Source organism: Crotalus tigris, unplaced genomic scaffold (assembly GCF_016545835.1).
Source record: "Crotalus tigris isolate CLP2741 ecotype Arizona unplaced genomic scaffold, ASM1654583v1 scf7180000018807.1825209, whole genome shotgun sequence".
In the NCBI taxonomy this organism is placed as follows: Eukaryota; Metazoa; Chordata; class Lepidosauria; order Squamata; family Viperidae; genus Crotalus; species Crotalus tigris.
Genome location: NW_024097206.1, coordinates 324170 through 346915, shown reverse-complemented (window position 1 = coordinate 346915; position 22746 = coordinate 324170). Strand labels below are relative to the sequence as shown.

The 22746-nt window shown below is 36.8% G+C and overlaps 1 long non-coding RNA gene across 1 annotated transcript in view; it reads left to right on the top strand.

Moving 5' to 3' along the window:
* Positions 1–16895: 16895 nt before the first annotated feature.
* Positions 16896–22746, top strand: part of LOC120313871 — a 106860-nt gene continuing 101009 nt past the window's right edge. The window contains exon 1 of the long non-coding RNA XR_005558278.1: positions 16896–17194. This is a non-coding gene — a long non-coding RNA (uncharacterized LOC120313871). The remainder of the gene's footprint in view (positions 17195–22746) is intronic.

Sequence of the window (22746 nt, the reverse complement as noted above, 5' to 3'; positions counted from 1 at the left end):
AAAGACAGGAAGAGATAAGGGGGAACTTATTATTTAGGTAGGTAAGATATTAAGTCCAAAGGGGGTGATCTTTTGACTGCTTCCTTGGGACAAAGGGTATCAAAAGGTTATGAGGTTTGTGGGGGGGCGGAAAGCATGGCAGTTTGCTGCGTGTGCAAATTCCCCCACAATATTTAAGTGATTGTCCACTAGGACTCCGAGCTCCCTCTCACAGTTACTACTATTGAGCAAGATACCCCCTGTACTATACCTGTACATTTGGTTTTTCTTGCCTAAATGTAGAACCTTACTTTTTTCACCATTGAATTTCATTTTGTTAGTAACATCCAAGGTTAAAAGTAGAAATTTCCCAGGCTTAGATATCCCCAGCAGCCATTTGGTCTTGGTAGAACCCCATCAGAGACAGTTGCTCCCCATTTAAACCCATAGATCCATGTAGATAAAAGGGGAGGCAATTGAGCCCTATAAGAAATGGCCTTTGGGACAACTTCTCTCCTTCATCCAACATGGGCTTAAATTGGTCCTGGAGGAAGGAAGAGAGTCACTGCAAAATAGTGCCCCCCTATTCACAACCCCTGGCATCAGCCCAGGAGCATGCCATGGTTGATGGTATTAAAAGCTGCTGATAGATCAAGAAGCACAAGAATGGGCATATCACCTCTGTCCTGGCTTCATCCCAGTTAGTCTAAAGGCGTAACCAAGGCTTTCTCCATGCTGAATCCCTGACTGATATACCAAAATAAAGGGCAGCCTTTAGGAACAATCAACTCTTTTTTGTTGGCACTGAATGACCTATCTCTAGAAATTGGGAGGGAAGGCCACACATCCCAGAACAGATGGTGTTTTGCCTTTTAATAACTTGGTTATCTTTACATCTTGGTTTTTTTCATAGGAATCTGAGAGTGAGGCTGGATACAATCTCAAAGGCTCAGATCAAAGTATGGTTATTTTAGCAAGTGATGCCTACAGCACAATCTTCCTCTCTTAAGTTCCATCTTCATCTGCAATAATGCACAAGTGATTTTTCAGAACTTTATTCATTAATGGTATAAATCCCAGAGCTATTATTAATTATATGTTTTTATAATTAGTGCATAACTCAATGGCACCAATGTTTCTACTGATTTCTGTGGGATGATTCCAGTGACAACCGTCTCTTTATTTCTGTTAGTATCTATTCTAAAATAGGAAACATGCAGATTTCATTAATTAGATCTGAGACTATGAGACAGAAATTTCCCTGACATAAGAGGGGAGATGTCCCAAAAATGCAGACATGGAAATTCAGTTCCAAGGCTCCCATAGGCTTAGCAAGGGGTCACCCACAGCCAGCATCTCCTTGGATGCTTTGAAATTCTAACAATGAATGAGCAAAATCAAATCAGATGGTTAAAAGTAAATGCATCTGAATAGAAATCTGCATCCCTTTTCTCCTGTGAGAGTAAGCAAGCAATCACCATTTGAGCTTACTCCAGTGAATAAAGAGCAAAGTGTTGCATACAACAGCATTTTGAATGTGGGAAAGAGAGAGATGGATGTGAGGAAGTGCAAAGAGCTTATGCTTCTTTTCTAGAATACTTGATCTCATTCATAGCTATTCAAACAAGGCATTATTGTCTTAAGGTTACTTAAGTAATATGAGTTTTTATGCTCTAAGTAAAGAAGCCTAAAAGAACTTTGTAGAATATCCCTTGAGAAAGGGAATGGGAATGCTGAGATGCTAAGTAAATTAAAAAAAAAAAAAGGAATTTTCCAGTCCAAATAAATAATGTGGGAAGAATCCAGAGACAAAAAATATTTTGGGGAACATTAAAAAGGCAGAATATATTTCCCCAAAGGAATAATGGAGAAGATCTTAAAAAAGGACAGAAACCGGCCCCAGCTCCTCTTCCCCAAGCAGAAACTAGGCAGAGGCCAGCTTTTAGAAATGCAGATGTGATAATCCTTTCAGAAAGGTTGGAGCCAGGAAGCTAGAAGATGACGATGATGACAACAACAACAACAACAATAATAAAGTTGGAAGGGACCTTGGGGGTCATCTAGTCCACCCCCTTGCTCAGCCAGGAAACCCTATATCATTTCAGAAAAATGGCTGTCCAGTCTCTTCTTAAAAACTTCCAGTGTTGAAGCATTCACAGCTTCTGGAGGCAGGTTGTTCCACTGATTAATTGTTCTAACTGTCAGGAAATTTCTCCTTAGTTCTAGGTTACTTCTCTCCTTGATTAATTTCCATCCATTGCTTCTTGTCCTGTCTTCAGGTGCTTTAGAGAATAGCTTGACTTCCTCTTCTATGTGGCAGCCCCTGAGATATTAGAACACTGCTATCATGTCACCCCTCGTCTTTCTCTTCATTAAATTAGACATACCCAATTCCAGCAACCATTCCTTATATGTTTTAGCCTCTAGTCCCATGATGAGAACTGATTAGATTAGATTAGCTGATGAGGTTAGGAAGACAAAAACCCCTAAAATCTACATATCCCACCCAAACTCTAAAAGACATGATCTTTGGGGATATAATAGGATTAACCCACCAATAACAAAAGGGCACACTCTGACTCAGGTCAAAGTACATGACACAGGAAATACAAAGCCTCATACAGAAACAGGAAACAACCCCAAAAGCCCAAGAAGGTATAAAAACCCACCACTCCCAGCTACATGTGGTCAGTTTTCCCAGAGCCAAGCTTCTTTCTGGCTCTGTCCTTCAATTCTTTCTTTCTAAAGCAGTCTCCACTTTGTTTATTCCCAGAATGGACTGGACCCTGATGAAGATTTTTCTTTCAACAATAAAAAAGCTTTGGCTGCAAGAAGGCTGATGCTACTGACAGAAAAGAAAAAATAGGGAAAATATAGAACAAATACATATTCCTTCAGAAATTAAAAATATTGATCTAAATATTATTGGCTGAGAAAATAGGGTTGCTAAGCCTTCCTTCCTTCCTTCCTTCCTTCCTTCCTTCCTTCCTTCCTTCCTTCCTTCCTTCCTTCCTTCCTTCCTTCCTTCCTTCCTCTCCACATTTTTTTGCAGTGTGTTTATATTTTTAGGATATTTACTGACCTACATATAGCCCAGCAAATGCTTCATCTCCACTTAATACATGTAGTAATTGGAGAACAAAAGAACTCAAAGAACCGTAATCTGTCAATACACAATCTTTGTTTCTGAAGTTAGTTTTGGCAGCTTTCCAATCATGTTGCATTTTAAAAAAACACACCATTCAAATGGCTGTAATTAAGTAAAAAAAGAAGAAGAAGACTATCTTTGTAAGTAAGATGCATTTTAATGTGTACCCATAAATGGACTGGATCCAGAGAGCTTCTTCTGAAAGTATAAATGACTCCCTATAGACAAAGAATTGTCCATTCTTTGTAGAGATTGATCTGAAGTGGAGGAACCATTTATTGTCCTGATTCTTTGAGAAAGCTTATGAGAACTTAATTTCTCTGAGTCCTACAAGAGTTGAGCATCAGGGCAGTATTACTGAATTTCACCCCGGAGATCTGACTTTCTTGCCTTTATCATAATTTCTATAATACTTTTTACTCCTAATCCATCACAAAACAATATGGAGCAAACCAGTGATTACCTTCCCTTCTGCCTCCTTGGTGGACTTGAGGATTGAAAAGTTCATGAGCCTATCAGAATTTCTTCAAACCACTGCTGATCCTAGAGCAAGGGTGGGCAACCTCAGGAATTCTGGGAGTTGAAGTCCACAAGTCATAAAAGAGCCAAGGTTGCCTACCCCTGTCCTAGAGTAACCAAAAACCTTTCCCTAGAACAAACCTCCTGTTCACGTTTTCAAGCATCTTGTGTGCGTTTCTTTCAATATCTTCAGAAAAATCTAACTGCTTGATATGATAGCCAGTTGTACAAAAGTAAACCCATTCACGCTCTGTTGCATATAAGACGAACTGTGGTGAAAGGACAGCATGCCAGAATATTTGCAACCAGGCACTTTTCTTAATACCTGTAACCATGGTTGTATGTAGTGGTTGAAGTAAGACAGAGAGGAAAATATGCTTTAAATATCAGGCAATGAGAACAAGCTTGAGAAGTGAGGCAAAAGAAAGCTTGAGTCAGAGTGGGAGGCACAGACAAAAATCATCCTCATCATAAAGCCATTCAGGTGGTCCCTGACTTACAACCATTTTGTTTAGTAACTGAAAAAAGTGACTTTATGGCTGGTTTTTGCACTTATGACTGTTTCAGCATCCCCATGGTCATGTGATCAAAATTCAGATATTTAGTAACTGGCATGTATTTATGACACTGTTCCGGGTAATGTTATTTGTAACCTTCCCCGCCATTTCTGACAAGCAAAGTCAAAGCCAGATTGCATGATTCATTTAACAACCGCAGTGATTCATTCAACAATTGTGACAAAAAGGGTTATCAAATGGGGCAAAATTCATTTAACAGCTACCTTGCTTAGCAAGAGAAATTGGGGGCTCAGTTGTGATCCTAAGTCAAGGGCTACCTGTAATATTGTATATAGTATATATAATATTGTAAGCTGCAATATTGTTAGCAATCAGCTTTGCCAACTAACATCCCCCCCAAAAAAATGCTCAGCATTCTAAATGAATTGAAGTCATGCAATCTGATTTCAAGCTGGCACAAAGTCTGATTGGAGGTGTCTTACATCACTGGCTCACACTGATCTGAAATAACTTCGTTGTATACTAATGATTTCTCTCTCTCTCTCTCTCTCTCTCTCTCTCTCTCTCTCTCTCTCCTCCCCCCCATTCTTTGCATGAGGAGAATTGCTTTTCTAAGCACTCCTATTGAATGTTAGATTGTGGGAACACACGCACATTCAGAATTCCCTTCTGGAGGGGCTGAACAGAATTTAGAATCTAATCAACCCTTAAAAAGAAAGGCTCTAAGGTCATATTTGCCACAGAAGCAGCTGATTCTCATGGAAACTGGCCTGAGGCTTGAGAAGTGCTGATAAAATACATTCAACTATGTCTTCTCTGTTTTGGTGGCATCTGCTCTCAGTGTGCTCCTCAGTACTGGTGAGTGGAGGCCTATAATTTCAGTGCCACCAAATGCCCCCAGAATGTGCCAAACTGAGGAATTAAATGGGTGGTTAGATTTAGTTGCAAGAAGATGCTTGATATGTCAGGTTACATGGTTGTTGTTGTTTTTTAAAAAAATCAGAATCTGGGCAAATATTATTGGTAGGTTCTACGAAGGCACTAAGAATATTTGGCTGGATTGCTGTATAAATTTAAATTAGGTTTTCTGTCAGTTCTTATTCCATGTTTTATAAACCTATAAACATATCTATCATGCACGGTTGGGTGTTACCCTAGAAGAATTTTGAATCAGCCCAATATATCTTAATTTAATTTTCCTCAGAGGTTTACTTTGAGAATAAAAGACTGTGTTCTGCTCTGTGCTTATAGGGCAGTGGTGGTGAACCTATGGCACAGGTGCCAGAGGCGGCACTCTGTGGGCACACACAGCATCACCCCAGTCCTAGGCCTTCAGCTGGGTTTTATGAAACCATTTCACTTTAGGCCGCTGCCACCGTGTGTAAAAAAATAAAAAGGTTCAATCAGTCAATTTCAACTTCTCGTGGGAAAAAAAAATCTTGTAAAGTTGGAATTGATGGATTGAACTTTTTAGTCCCACCCAGTCTGCCGTTACCACCACAGCCACGGCCACCCAATGGGCCATGCCCACCCAATGGGCCACACCCACCCCACTCTACGATGCATAAGTGGGTTTGGGGTTGCAGTTTGGGCACTCAATCTCTAAAAGGTTCACCATCACTGTTATAGGGAGAGAGATGAGAAAGAACTAGTTTAAACACCTCTTGTAAAGATTCTGGATCCCTTCTTAGAAGGGAAAAGATTGAGAAAAGGGAAAAGAAGAATCATTGTACCACCTTTGGAGTTCTGAAACAATAATTTAGAATTAAAAATTCTATAAAATATTAGCTTTTTTGTCTAAACCTAATATTCATGTAGGAAAAAAAAATTGTGAAATCTTTTTCTAGGGAAAAAAAAAAAGTCCATGGAGGAAAGACATCAATTTGTGATGTGATATGTGAAACTTCTGAGAACAAACCACAAAGGTAGCTATTGATTTATAAATATTTAAATGTTGATAACCCCAAATGCCTCTGTGCTTTGCTAGCTGCAGCATCAATTTAATGCCAGAACAGTAAGTATGTTTTTGGATGGCTAAGGATTTGGAAAGGAATATATTATATTCCTCCCAGGAATAGGGCTAACAATGATTTGTGCCTGTCATTGCAATTCCCTATTTACCTGACCTAATAATAGAGGGCAATATTCCAAAGAAATGTTTAATTAACATTTGTAAGTAGACTTACAATATCACTGCCACCCCCACCCAGCTTTAAAACAGTAGTTTTAAAGCCTGACATGAAGGTCCTAGAAAAGATAAGCTCTTCACCCTATAATTATGAAAGCTACCAGTGGGGCTTTCATTTATCTCATTAACATCACAGTCAAATAGTGCTGCTCTGGGTAACTTGTGGGTGTCTAAATAATTTTACTCCTGGGCAAAGCAAGCAGAGATTTCTCCTTTTCTTGTTTTTAAAGCTTCCAACAGGTTTCAAGGTTTGCCAGGAGCAACACCTTATTGAAGCTTTGTGATGTCTCAGCAAGACTGCAAACAAAACTTGAATAGGGAAGAAATTGAATGAAACCCAGTTGGGAAGATGATCTTTTTTGTCCAAATGTAATTCAAATTAAACTCTAAACCTCCTGGCATGAGCTCAGCAGGTAGTTATGGTAGGTCTAGTACAGATGCGTGATAAAACGGTTTTCCTGAATTGCCTGTACATCTGTACCATCTATGTATGAGGTGGTGATCAGAAGTTATTGCTTACCCAAGAAATTTGTTAACATGTATACTTGGCATTAAAAGTATAGGTTGAATGTTCCTTTAAAAATGCCCTTAAATTAGCCCCCTTTCTTCAGAAGAAAAAACAGCCAACTTGGAATGGACTCTCAGTCTTGGCTAATGTCCAAATATGTTGCATTTCTGCAGGAAATCTCTCCCCATGCTTCTGTCTGCCACAAAGGGACTCTGAGGTTAATAATATCTGCATTCTTCAGGGAAAAGAGAGAACCAGTGTGGCAATTTTGTGGCCAGTGAACTGATGTGAGGCCTCAGTTTGGTTTATGAGTGTATTTCAAATTGGAGCCAAATGGCTGTTTTAACATCTAAATACAAACAAACAATTTCAATGGAGACCTAAAAAGGTATATTATTTATTTGTTCCATTTATATTCCATCATTCTTTGAGCTGATTTACATGAAGAATTTCCCATTTTTAACCCGCAAAACAACTCTGATGAGAAAGTTGTTCTGAGAAATAGTGACTTCTGTAGATAGTCCTCGGCTTATGACAGCAAATGAGCCTGGAATTTTCATTTCTAAGTGATGTAGTTATAAAGTGCAATGTTATATGATCACATCACTTAGTGAGAACATTCCTAGCAGTCCCTGTTGCCATCATATCCCCAAGTTACACAGACTCTTAAGAGGGACAAGTGGAAATGCCAGATAAGCAGTCTGGTGGGTGAAAGTTATGAGAGGGTAGGGTGCCACATGATATAAAGCACAGGAGGTTGGATGGGCATGCCACAATGGGCAGGGACGTGCTGTAGGCAGACACACATAAAAGAAGCAGGGACAATTTCTAACTTCCTGCTGGCTTCCCCATTGACTTTGCTTGTGGAACGCTGGCAGGAAATGTTGGAAATCATGATCACATGACCATTGCTCACTGAAATATAATTGCAAGCTGGAAACTAAGCACCCAGAGCATGCTCACATGACTGCAGGGACATAGCAATAGCCAACAACTTTGCAGTCATAAGTCCCCCTTGTTTGACACTATCATAATTTTGAATGATTGGTTGCCAAATGAGTGGTTGTAGCAGAAGAAATACCTGTAATGTGTAGTTCATCTATAGCCAACAGTATTCTCAATTTGGTTTTGCATTCCTATGATTCTCAGCCAGGAGACTATTTGGTAATATTAGCTCATGATTATGGAATTGAAGATCAGCACAGGCCAAGAATTAATAGGCTTTATTTATAATATATATGCATGCACTACTCTGTGAGAATGCAATGTAACCTATAGTGGTTGGGGAAATTTTTGGGAGTTGAAGTCCAAGTTAAAAAGGCCAAGGTTGAGAAACACTGCTCTAGAGCAGACATGTAAACTCGTGATGTCACAGGACAGTTTTGCCATTGCTGGCAATGGAGTGGGCGTGGCTTCCACAAGACATGTCCGGCCCGTGGGCCGACAGTTTGACAACCCTGCTCTAGAGCTATGTTTGTTCCCCATCTTCTTTAGTTTGAAAAACATATGGTAAGAAAGAACTCAATCAGGTCAAGACAGAAAGTGTGGAAAGTATAATATATGCCTAAAATAGGTCCAATGCTATTAAACAAGCAACAAAACATAGCCCACCTGAAGCCAGAAAATTAATTATTTGTGTCCAGCCCCATAAAAATATGCTCTTGGCTGTTTTGCATCTTTGTTCCACCAATTAAGTCCCACCAAAATGCAGAAATGGTGCCTTTTTGTTTTCACCAAATTTGCTTTTTATGTGATCAGTTATATTATATACTGGTAAATAATGTTGTATTTGTAGAACATTTCACATGCATTCACTGATTGTTCAACCCAATAGTTAGCTAGCAGTATTGATGCATATGAATCAGTGAAAGAACTGTGGTTTGCCTAAGGCCACAGAGCGTTTCTGGCTTGAGATGAATTTTGCTTCACTGACTTTTCCCCTCAGTTTTTCATATCCACCAAAGCTACACCATCTGGTTCTTACAAATTGCTTCAGTTGAAGTTGTTATGGCACTTGAATTGCCTCAACTGGTTACAATAACCCTGTAATTCCTTTTCATCACAATCCACTTGCAAATAAGCAGGGTTGTTTTAAAGGATATAACAAATCCATAGAGGTGTCTTTTTCCCTCAAAGATTTTTTTTTTTCCTCCAGCAGAAGACCATGGAATGAAATGCTATAAAAATAATCTCCCAGCTAAGCTGTGTCCTGTAATGATTTTTAACAGAGCTTCTTCCACCATGCAGGTGCTGATTTTATGTGTGATATGAGGTTTGTCAGAAATGTGCACTCTAGCTAAAAATAATAAGGCATAATGGGTCAAACATTAAGTCTCTGATGATGGCCTCTATTTGCACTTTGTAGATGAGAGGAAACATGATTTCTTCCCAAATGAATCAAGTGAGAAGTGAATGTCTTCTTTCATTTAGATAGGCAAAATGAATTAGGCAAATACAAAGTTTCATGGAAGCAAACACAAGATAAAAACTCACAAACATGGGAATCAACATTTGGATCTGAAAAAAAAAAAAGATCTATATAGCCTTGCTTTGAGATCTGATCCACACATTATCCATTCCTCTATATGTCAGTTTTTGTTAAGCCTTAAGAAGTAAAGTTAAGCTTTTCTGATATATGGTGGTTGTGACTCTTTGGCCACAAATAGAGTCCAAATATATATAAAAGATGCTCAATTTAAAAAAATTCTAGAGCAACAGTTTCTTGGGTCCTTGAAGTTAGTGGGAAAGTTAGTGGGAGATGAGCTTCACAGTTTCATCTGTTTTTGTATCATGGCAGATAACAAAGCACAACTGTGAAAATGGCTAACACAAGTCACAATCAGCTTCATGACTTGCAGTTGAGTGTGAGAATGTTGAAGTAATATAAACTGATATAAAAAAGTAGTTCCACAATGGGTCTCAGGCAGGAGTCTTCAAACTTGGCCCTTTTATGACTTGTGGACTTCAACTCCCAGAATTACTCATCCAGCATGCCTGGATGAGGAATTCTGGAAGTTGAAGTCCACAAGTCATAAAAGGGCCAGGTTTGAAGACCCCTGGTCTTAGGGATACATAGACATGACCATTGATTTGGCAAGTGATAGTTATGTATATGCAAATAAGCTTATTGGTGTCTCATCACATTATCATGGTAAATGTGGGGCTTGTTTAAGGTGGGGAGGGATTTATGGACTTTTTTTAAACTAAACAAAAAAGGGTCTTTTTCTTCCCCCAAACTGATGTTTACCTTTCTTAAAAATAAAACATATAACAGGACCCTTTTTCGTCTGATTCACAAGTCATTTCTTTAAGTAGCTGGAAAGTAGCTGTGTACATGTCCACAATTAATCTTCAGTAATAACAGTTAATGGAAAATCTCTTTACAGACCAATGAACTGTTGATAATAGTGTGGATATTACACTTCCCACAGAAAGCTACTCCTATAACTGATTTAGCTGTTTCATAGAATCGTTAGAGTGGAAATGAACCATTTCAGCCTCCTTTATCAAGTCAAGACACAATATACCAAAACATTTTCAACAGATGCTCCTCAACCTTTTGCTTAACCATTTGTCTCCACAAGCCATCTTATCAGCATACTGACAAAAGTTTCAGAAATCCTCACAAATTTTGTCTTTATATTTTGGGTCCATGGTAAAAATTTCTCACTATTTCAAAATATTTTTTTTTCTCTTGTCCTACTAGAAAAACAGTATACTATTTAGGAAGTTATTGCTTGAAATCTGGATTACATCACTGAAACAATTCAAAGAAAAATACAAGAAAGGAAAGTATGGGAAATATATTGATCTGGTTCACATATTGCTCTCAAGGGAAAAAATAATAGGCTGACACCTCACAAGTGTGAATAAAATGAAGGAGATTCCCATGTAACCTCACTGAATTCCTGGAGGAAAAAAACAGGGTATGAATCTGAATAACTACAGAAATGACTGCTGTCATGTTCACATAATTTAACTAGGTTCTCAGTCCAATTTGCAACATTCAGTAAGAAAGTCAGTTATAAAATAAGCCATGCTGGTATGGTTAACCAAAATCTAAATTTATGGATTTTGGTTTGTCAGATATTTTTCCACTGAAATCAGTGCATAATTTTGATAGGGTTGTACTTTGGAATGAATTGTAAAACATACTCTACATTTAAATAGTTTGGGGATCTGGATTTAATTTTGGGACTAGGAGATACTGTATACTGAATTCTTGACCATATCTGTGACAGGGAAATAATTTTGAAATTAGTATATGTTTATCTAATATGAGTGTAAGAACAAACACATTTACAAATCCTATCTAAATATGAATTGATCAGTGGAGAAAAATATTTCTACAGGTCTATGAGTAGAAAGGCATTTCTTTGGGAATTTTTTTTTTAAAGCTATATATCTACCTTTAGTGCATTCATGAAACTCACTGTGTTCTGAACACAGTGCCCCCCGCCCATCTGTGCACTTGTAAATTTGGTGTTTATGTTTTCTGCTTCAGATATTATACATATACACATATACATACAGTTGTTTCTTCATACTAGTCTTTTCCCTATTTTTTTTCCCTAATATAACATATATACCCGTAAGATATTAAACAAGATTGATGGTTTGTGAAAAGATATTGTGATGTGATGTGAAAATAATTTTCTTCAGATAATGCTAATCAGTCACTTTTAGCTATCATTTGCTTTGTATTTTATCAAATCAGAGAGGGGAAGATTTCTGAAAAAAATCCACTGGTTCTTCTTTTTCATTAAAAAAAAATGAAACGAATATAGTAAAAATGTGTATATCTGGAACTTTTCTAAAATGTTAGTACATCACTTTTTAACAAAGTGTATGAAATCTGAACCCTTTTTATACAGAGAATTCATTCAATAACTTTTTTTTTTTTAAAAAAAAATTGAGTCCTATTTCAGGGAGACACCAACCACTATTTCAATCTGATGATGTGTGAATATATTCATGATTTCCATCTGCAAATGGCAGCCTCAACAGCCATTGTAAGTAACTACTGCTTGTGTGAAAAAATAAAGTCAGCCTCTGAACATGAGTTTGCATGAACAAATATCATCTTTAGTTCTCCTTAGAACTCTTATTTTACTGGGCATATGTAGGAGATAGCTTTTAGAGTCTTTGTCTATAGAATTACTAGAGCAAATCATTATAGAAAAGAAGGGAAAAGGCTACTACTTTTATTGGAGGAGACCTTGGTTTTGCACATTAAAGCTTCTTTATTAAATCCAGTTTGCAAACGATTGGTTTGACATCCATGCTGTCCAGTAATATACATTAGTTGGGAATCTTACATATATTCTTGGGCATTTTCTCGAAATGCCCGGGGATAGATGGGGAACTCATCAAATTTGCAGATGACACCAAGCTGACAGGAATAGCCAATACTCCAGAAGACAGGCTTAAGATACAGGAGGATCTGGACAGACTTGAACACTGGGTGCTATCTAACAAAATGAAATTCAACGGTGAAAAAAGTATGGTTCTACATTTAGGCAAGAAAAACCAAATGTACAGGTATAGTATAGGGGGTACCTTGCTCAATAGTAGTAACTATGATAGAGATCTTGGAGTCCTAGTGGACAATCACTTAAATATGAGCAAGCAATGTGCTGCAGCTGCCAAAAAAGCCAACACAGTGCTAGGCTGAATTAACAGAGGGATAGAATCAAGATCACATGAAGTATTAATACCACTTTACAATGCCTTGGTAAGGCCAAGGCCACTTGGAATACTGCATCCAAGTCACCACGATGTAAAAAAGATGTTGAGACTCTAGAAAGAGCAACAAAGATGGTTAGGGGGCTTTTGGGGTTGTTTCCTGTTCCTGTTTGAGGCTTTGTATTTCCTGTGTCATGTACTTTGACCTGAGTCAGAGTGTGCCCTTTTGTTATTGGTGAGTTAATCCTATTATATCCCCAAAGATCATGTCTTTTAGAGTTTGGGTGGGATATGTAGATTTTAGAGGTCTTTGTCTTCCTAATCTCATCAGCTAATCTAATCTAATCAGTTCTCATCATGGGACTAGAGGCTAAAACATATAAGGAATGGTTGCTGGAATTGGGTATGTCTAATTTAATGAAGAGAAAGACGAGGAGTGACATGATAGCAGTGTTCCAATATCTCAGGGGCTGCCACATAGAAGAGGGAGTCAAGCTATTCTCTAAAGCCCCTGAAGGCAGGACAAGAAGCAGTGGATGGAAACTAATCAAGGAGAGAAGTAACCTAGAACTAAGGAGAAATTTCCTGACAGTTAGAACAATTAACCAGTGGAACAACCTGCCTCCATAATTGGTGAATACACCAACACTGGAAGTTTTTAAGAAGAGACTGAACAGCCATTTGTCTGAAATAGTATAGGGTTTCCTGCCTGAGCAGGGGGTTGGACTAGATGACCTCTAAGGTCCCTTCCAACTTTACTATTATTGTTATTATGTTATTTATTCAAGATTTTTATGCTCTTTTGGATAGGCAGATTCTCTTCATCTGTATTTGGTAAATATTGAAAAGAGGTTTTTATCTGTTTATTTATTCAGACTCAGATCTTAATTGTAGATTATATTCTTGAAATAATTAAATGAAATGTCATTTAAAGGCTAACAAATTATTGTGGTATTCAACAGATGCACGGCAGGGTATACTGAGACTATACAAAGCTCATTTGTACCTGAGCTTGTAAATTGAAATTGATGAAGTAGGAGGGAATAAAGGAATAAATATTGAGATTTATTGAAAGAGGCCAGTTGCAAAACACAGGCATTTTTCCTTGATGAGCTGATTACACATGTGATTTTTTTTTTTTTTTGCTTTTTTTCAAGTCAAAAGAGTCTGAATTGAATATCTTGAACTTTATAATTCAGCTTCTTTCTTTATTGGAAACTGTCTTTTAGGAAATTATGTTAAGGTAACTTGCAATCTACACAATAAAAAAACTACCAAACAAAAATAGGCCAACATAACAATAACCTCAATATCAATATGATAAAATGCATTTATTTTTTTAAAAAATCTTTATGTTAAGTTTATAATCAAACAACTTTTATGTGTAGTTCATCTATTTCTCCCCAATAAAATACCAAAGCTATGTTTTTAAGATTGAAATTGTACAAATAATACAGAAAAAAATAAATAACAACAAAAACCCCCAGCAAAAGTATCAACCCAAAGTGAAATATATAAATAAACCATAAGTTAAAAATATTTTAACCAAAACAGAGGAAGTTGTCACTTTGAATTGTGCTAAGTTTCTTATTTCTCCAAGCATGATAAAAAAGTATCTTGTAATTTGAAAGATAACCTTTATTAAACTTTGAATGTATTTTTTCTATTTTTTTCTAAATATACACATTTTGTATATATTTCCCATAAACTATAATATATAAAACTGTAGGTTTATTTGCATTTTGTAGTAAAGACTTTGCAAGCAATTTTTGTTCATCCAACGAGTGGATTCTGGGGGAAAATGGTCAAAAATATATTTCTATGTAGATTTTTGGGGTTGCAAATTGTACACAGTTAAAAAAAATCAGCTAAAAACATTAAGGTCATCAATAGTTTGGAGAAATATGAATTGAGCATATTCACATTAATGTGTGAACCAAATTAATTTTTCTTCCATCTTGACAATATTAAACATCCTCAGCATAAGTATCCTTTGTTTATTTGAGAAGATAATTTCAACCATAGGACTTTATCACTCCTACCCCATTGCTCATGTGTCTACGTGATTAACTGAGGACACATAGCATCTGAAGAACTGTTCCTGAAAGTAACCTGAACACATGACATCCAATGTGAGAAAAAGTGATATATTATGCAGAGTTTTGTTTCTTTTGTTCTGAAAAAGGCTACAGAATTCAGCAGTACAATTGGGAAAGAGGGGCCTGGGACAATATTGTACTGTACCAAAAAAGAAGATATATGTTATGATGATGTCATCTAAAACCATTCCATTTTTAAATATAGCAAAGAAAAGCCAAAGTCAAACAAGGGGTTTTTGTTTGAAGTAACAGCTGCATATCCATCATCATGCATTATTCCAAGGACAAATTTGCAAAGATAAATAATAAATATTATTAAAATTGTGAAAATGCAGGATACAAATTTTATAGTGAAAGTACACAAAATAGATCTCTCGCTGCAGGGTTTAGGTAAATGTGAATCCTACTTCTGCAAAGTTGAAATAACTCTCTGGATTTTAATTTACATAATAATGGCCTGCCTTGAGCCATCTTATTCTATAGTTCTAGTAAGAATAATCTGAAGTAAGATAAATGGGGAGCGAAGCCATTATAAAGCAACTTAATCATGCCATATCATACAATTATTTTAAGAATAAAGGGAAGATAAGCTAATAACTTCAAATAATGACAGTTGCTGAATAGATGTATATTTTAATTCATCAGAACAAGAACATAATTAATCTCCATGATGGCAGGTGGATTTTGAATGAGCTAAACAAAATGCTTTTTTTAAAAAAAAGGTTAATTGGCTCAAATGATCGTTTCCAGACTTTCCTTTCACAATACTTAAATAAAAAAGAAAAATCCATATCCTTTAACATAATTTTATGGTCTAGGATTATCTTTTCTTCTCCAATATATAGTCTAAATGTTTTGGGGCTAGAAAAAAGGAGCAATATCTGAACATATATCCATGAACATGTGTCTCATATGGGAAATATTTAGCATGGTTGTAAAAGTAAGATGATAGAATTGAAAAATCATGTTGAACTCAAGACATTGTTCTTCATTAGACAGAGCAGCCTCCCTTTATCCAAATCAAAATGCATAGTTGCCAAGAGCTACCCAAGTTATTTAAAGTATTTCTCCATCTTTGGCAAAAGCAGATATAGTCATTACAGCTGAATTAATGAACCTTTTACTGCTGTTTCATAAGCCTAAATGAAATAACTAAGGAGACCATTTTCTGCTCAGTATTGGGGCTGGTCATTTGGAGAATGACAAGGCAAATCCAAGGAAAATCTAATGTTGGAAAGTATTATGAAACTAACTGGATGGAATTGTAGAGTATGTTTAAGAATGCTGACCTAAACTGATTTGATTGGCTTTTACACAACCCATATTCACCCTTCCTTCTTCCTTCTTTCCCTCCTTACCTCCCCCCATCCCAAATTTTTATGTACCTACTCAGAAAAATACATACAGATACATTCCTATGGCTCAGATATACCAACATTTTTTTAAAAAGGCAATCTTTAGAGGAAGCATATTTATTAATTTTGTAATATGGCAGAGCATTGTGGAAATTTTATAATTTCTCTGCTTCTTTCCTGTTATTATGAAATAATGAAAATAATGGGAAAACATGTGCAACAGAGTCATAAGCAATAGGGCTACCAGATCGGGACTGCAAAATCCAGATAATCACAGAAAGCAGCAAAGAACATGAGCTTTTTCTCTTTATTTCTAACCTGCTGTCTTCAGGATTTTTGCAGTCCAAATCTGGTAAGCAGGCCAGTACAGTCCAGATCAGGTATATGCAGTGGTGGCATTCAAATATGTGAACAACCAATTCTCTGTGTGGATGCCACTTCCGGAAGTCAATTCTGGGCCTGGGCAACCAAAAATTAGCTACTGGTTCTGCCGAAGTGGTGCGAACCGGCTGAATCCCACCACTGGGTATATGGACTGGTAACAAACTGATTGGTCCATCTTTTATGCTGAGTGATCTTTGTTTCTTGGCTATAAAAATGACATTGCATAAACCTTCCTCACTGTCTTTGCCTCCTTTGCAATCCATGCATAAGGTATTGTTGTTGTTGTTTTTTTTTAAAAAAAAGCCTGTTAATTAAGTTGACTTCCATCCCACTTTTTCTTTTTCTTTTGCTTTCTCATAAGCACATGTCCCTTATGGCAGCTTGCCAGGGGAAAGGCAAAAAGGGGTAGGCCTCTAGTTTCTGCTGTGTAATGGCCAATCCTATAATTGATCTGGACAGAAAAGAATGAAAGTGCACGAGTTCAGAGACAAACAATATCCAACATCTGAGAGATAAAAGCAGACCTGGAAAACCCCAAGGGGTGAAGTAGCTGTAGAAGAAGTTGCCTGCAGCTTAGCAGCTATGATTCTTTTATCCACAAGATCATAAGGGGAAAACCATACAGTCAGATTAACAGTAAAGGGAAATGATGGGGAGAAATTCTATGGAAAGCAAACAGTGCTATCTATGAAGCTGTTTTCATCAGCATATATTGAACACAAGTAACGAAGGAAAATCTACACAAAGCATGAGGAATTTTAGTAAAGGCAGTATCCACCATAATTACCAACTATCATTGCATAATATTAAGGTAATGTTTTTTTCATCTATTTTTCCAATGTGCGGGTCATTTGATCGCATAACCTTGAGATAAATGTCTGAAATAGTAATAATGCTGCTTTCTGTTTTTTTCCCCTTCTTAATGTTTTTGTCATCAAAGGCAGAGGAATTGCTTGCTATTTAAGCCTCAGGAGCAGACAGAGTAATAAGAATTAAATTCATGCTGGTGAATTTCTCTAGTCTTTGTGCCAGACTGAGACAATTGAATTCTCTTTTAATTAAGACTTAAATTGAATTGTCCTTACCTGATATTGATATCAAATATTCCCCCCTCCTTAGAGTCACAGCAGTGAGATATCTGGTGGAGGTCAATAACCAGAACCCCATTTACAAAGTTTTCTTTTTCTTCTTTTCTGTTTTCAATAAAACAATATAGGTTTCATAATTTGTTAGTAGGGTCAATAATGCTTCATCCGATTGAGCAAAAACGCTTTGCATAAATTCTTTAAAAAATATGCCATTAATATACAAATAAATGTCTTTGTGTATTTAGTGGTATAATACCAATTACCACAAAATCTCACACACCTTGCTAGTGTATCTTGATAGCTAAGCAGTTTGTATATAGGATTACATTTAATAAATGAATAAGCAAAATAAGGACATTGTTTTTTTCAATTTTCATTCGGTGAGAACTTCACAGTCATCATTTCTCATTGTGATTTTGTAATTATCCAAATAAAATAGGCATTTAGACCAGCAGCGTCTACTGTGTGTGCTTTGTTTGAAATGCATATCATATAGTCAGTGTGCCGAAGCTAATTTGATGGAGGGTTTTTTGAGAATGCTGTATTAGCTGCATGGGGCTCCAAGACAGAGAGAATATGGTTTATAGATGAACTAAGTGAATACATGGGAGATAATGAATGCAACATGAAACAATAATTTGGTACTGCATTCTGAAAATTGCACATCTGTATTCCAAATATGGGGGGAGGCATATAAAATGAAATAGTTTCAGATGCAGTCTATTACTAAAAATAAATGGTTTAGTAGATCAACAGAGACTGCCAATAAATATATCCTGGCTGATATATTTCGAAGTAATAATAAATACTCTTACAGAAGTAATGATGATTATTGCCAGAAAATCTTATTTAGCAATTTGATAGCATTAACTTTTCAATATGAACTTTAAGAATGAGAGCTAATTTAAACTGCATTTATTATTCCAGGCTTGTCTTTTTAAGCTTCTCATGATATCATTAATATCCATATACAAGGCAATTTTTAGAGATGTCATATAGTATGGAATCATTTAGACCAGTGGTTCTCAACCTTCCTAATGCTGCGACCCTTTAATACAGTTCTTCATGTTGTGGTGACCCCTAACCATAAAATTATTTTCATTGTTACTTCATAACTGTAATTTTGCTACTGTTATGAATCGTAATGTAAATATCTGATATGCAGGATGTATTTTCATTGTTACAAACTGAACATAATTAAAGCATAGTGATTAATCATAAAAACAATATGTAATTATATATTGTGAAATATTTATTTCTAATTACAAATAAATGAAATTTTGTCTTGAAGCATGGTGTAGCATGGGTAACAGTCTTAATATAACAACAGTAAACTACATTGCTACATTTTGTGACAGTATGCGTAAAAAGCCAACATCAGTGCGAAGGTTGAGATCACTTCTTTCTCACCTAGAAGGAGGAAAGTGCAGTGTGGGAAATCATTTTTTTGTTTTTTAAAAGTATCGTATATTCCAGCGTATAAGATGACTTTTGAGAGCGTTGAAACAACCTCCGAACTCGGGGGTCGTCTTATATGCTGAGTCATCTTATACGCCAGAAATAAGGTAGTTTCTGGCATATAAGACAATTTTCTAGGCATGCAACTCAGTGTCAATCATCTTATACGCTGGAAATACCGGTAGTTTCCGGCGTATAAGACAACTTTCTAAACATGCGACTTGGCGTCGATCGTCTTGCGACTCGGCGTCGATCGTCTTGCGACCTGGAGTCAAACCCGGGGTCGTCTTATACGCCAGGTCGCCCTATATGCTGGAATATACGGTACCTCAATTTTTCATAAAAAATTTTTCGGACTATGGAAAAAACTGGGGCAAATTTGAAACTTTCCCCCCCGAATACAGAGTGACCCCCAATCTGCTCTGAGAAGGTGTATGTCCATTCTTTCCTACTCTTCATTTAGCTACGTTTGAGGGCTGTGAGCAGAAGGAAAGGGGGAGGGCAGAAAAAAGCACAAAAGTGACTCCTATCTTTAGCAGCGAAAAAGACGGCGGTGGGGGGGATGGGGTTGCATACTCTTTACAAAATAAATGTAACCAGCAACTCCACTTTGCAGCTTGCATTTTCAGAGACAAAGTAGATGTCCAAAAGAAAAGAAAAACTAATATCTTAAATGAAAAGTTATTTTCTGCGGCAGAGGAGTAAATACTGTACTTACTGCATCCCACAACAAACGTTTTACTTAACTAAACAAGGACCAACAGAAGCCGCTTTATCTGCTTTTTCAAGCCAGGTTTCAGGCTTCTTTTCGTGCTGATTACGATCAAAACCTCTGTCTGAAGCACTTTCTTTTTCTCCGAGCATCCTACACGCCTGTTGCTTTTAGCTACGAAGGTAGAGTTACTACGATTTTTTCCCCTAGTTTACTCATTTCCTGGAGATGAGCTTTTTTTTCTCTCCCTCCCAAAAACTCTCTCCACCCATCGGAGAAAAAAAGCGGCACGTCCAACTTTCTGTAGAGTCCCAGGACCTTCTTAAGGTGGTAAGCGGTGTCTTAAACACCACACCGACAATTGCCAGCTTTTTCAACTTTACTTTTTTGCCAGTTGGAGTGCAGAGCAGAAACGTCTAGCGGATTTTTCGCAGACACTTTCTGAGTAGGAAAGGATGTGGGGAGGGAGAGAGCAGATGGTGGACGCTCTTAAATCCTGCCGGTTGTGCAACAACACGCGAGGAAGCAGCAAAGTAGCAACTTTCCAGAGTTTGCTCCTCGTGGGTTTTGTAGTTGTGAAAACTGTGTGTAACAAAATCTCCTCTGTGCAATCTTCCTTGTGCAATTGCCATGAGAGGAGCATTGTCTCGGTTCGTAAGACCATCGGAAATATGTGTTTTCTGATAGTCTTAGGCGACCCCTGTGAAAGGGTCACTCGACCCCCAAAGGGGTCGTGACCCACAGGTTGAGAACTGCTGAGTTAGGCCATATAACTGAGTAATAATTCCTCCTTTTGTGTTTCTGTAATTAAAAATAAAAAAAACATTTTTACTTTCTTTCAAAACAGGATAAACATTTTGGGTATCTTTACATTTTGACTGATAATGTGCCATCAAGTAGGTGTCAGCTCTTAACAACCACATAATAGATTTTCTCCATGACAATCTATCTCTAACTGCTCCTGAACTTCCATTGGTTCACTCATGGCCAGTATATCTAAGTCTACTTTTTTTTTTCCTGCTGGTCATTCTCTTCTTCTCTTTTCTTCAACCTTCCCCAGCATTCTAGCCTTCTATAGAAAACTATGTCTTCTACATAATGTGTCCAATGCATTGTAGGATAATTTCACCAGGATCATTTGTGCCTTGAGTGAGAACTCTGGGTTGACTGAATTGATGATCTGTTTTGTTTGCTTTCTCCTCTGTCCATGGTGCGCTCAACAGTCTTCTCCAATCCTGCTTCTTCAAATTCCAACTTTTGCTTCCATAGAGCATCATGACAAATATCTTTGCTTGCATTCTTCTAATCTTTGTAGTCCTTATTTGGAGACTCATTTAATCATAATTCATATTTACAGTGGGGATGAAAAAGTAACTTTGGAACTTCTATTTATGACCTTTGCAGCCCTGTAAAGCAAATGGAAGCTGAAGTAAGACCATAGGAACAGTCACAGTTTCATGTATCAACTGTTCCACTTAACCAAATTACCAATCCCAGTTGTGGTTACTGAACAAGGATGACCTATACAGACACATCATGGAAATTGAATATCTTTTCTGAGGCATTCATAGCTGCTCTACCAAGTGCTAACCTTCAGTGTCTTGACCGCTCGTTCCTTTACAATTGATGATTGATCTTAAAGACAAAAGCTATTTAGATTGTCAGTTCTGAAGCTCGTTATTATTTGTATTATTTGTTTCCTTATATTTAATTTTAGTTCCATTTTTCACTATGCTCCTTGATTTTTATTATTAGAGTTTGCAGATCCTTTTATTTGGTTGTCAAAATAGTGTCATCAGCATAGGGCAGGGTATTGCTATTTTTGCTACCAGGAGAAATTAAGGATGGTGGGTTTTTTTTTTTTTTTTGGTATTGGGATGTAGATTGACCTTCCCAGGATGCTGCCCACTGGTTTATTAAATCTTTTCTGATTCTTCTGTTGATATCTTTTGGAAGATTTTCCTTGTTTTTCATGCCTGTTTTCATCCCCAATGTCTTTATATATGTTGCGATACTACTTTGCATCTCTGCTATCTGAAACTCTTATATTAAGTTCTTTTCAGAGATTTTTCTCTTTGTGGGCTTTGGCTTTTGTTCTCTTCTCAAAAATTTCCATGGTTTATTCTGACTTTTAGATTTCTTTTTTCTGCTTTTTCATCTTTGGCAGTGTCCTTTCACATTTATCTGTAATGACTTAAGTTCATTCCATAATTCCTCTGGTTTTCTATAAATGACATTCAGAACTTCAATGCAATTTTTAATGTCCTCCTTGAAAATGATGGGTAGATGCTCAATACTGTATTTGTGGAAACTGACCTCCTCCTGGGATCTGTAGTCAACTATGTTGATTACATGGCATAACTGACATCCTCTAATTCCTTTTGGCAATAATGTAGTACATTTAATTTTTATGCATCTGTTGATATCCGTGTACAGAGGCATGACTTTGGTTGTTTGGAGACAACTATGAAGAAATTACAGCACTAACAGAAATTGATAAGCCATTCTCCTGCTTCATTTCAATTACCTAAGCTATATAATCCAAATACATTTTCTTCTTTAATATTTCCAACTTTGGCATTCCAATCTGCAATTAGAATTGCATGTTCCATCAATGTCAAATTTAACTTGATTATAAAGCTCATCAACCTCCTCTTCTTCTGTATTAGTGATTGGAGCATAAACTTGGATGATTGGAAGTTTAATTGATAATAATAATTTGGTCATTGAGCGCATTTTACTGCTTTTGCTGTATCTTTCCTAACTATAAAAGCAACTATAAAAGCAACTTCTCTGTTTTTCATGTATTGTGCAATAAACAGTGTTATCTGACTGAAAATATCCAATTCATCTCAATTCACTGATGCGTAAGATAAATTGTCAGTTTGTGGTTGTTTAATTTCATCTTTAGCTGAATTGAACTTTCCTATGTTCATGCTGCTTATGTTCCATTTCCCACTGCAATTTTGCAGTTTTGGATTTTTTCCCCCCTCTATGGCAACATCAGCATCTAGATGTCCCAAAGGCTTTAATTTAGCTATGTCATAAACATAATTAGTACTCCAAAAGGTCCTCAGCATTTCCTCAGTAGTATGTTGATTGCAT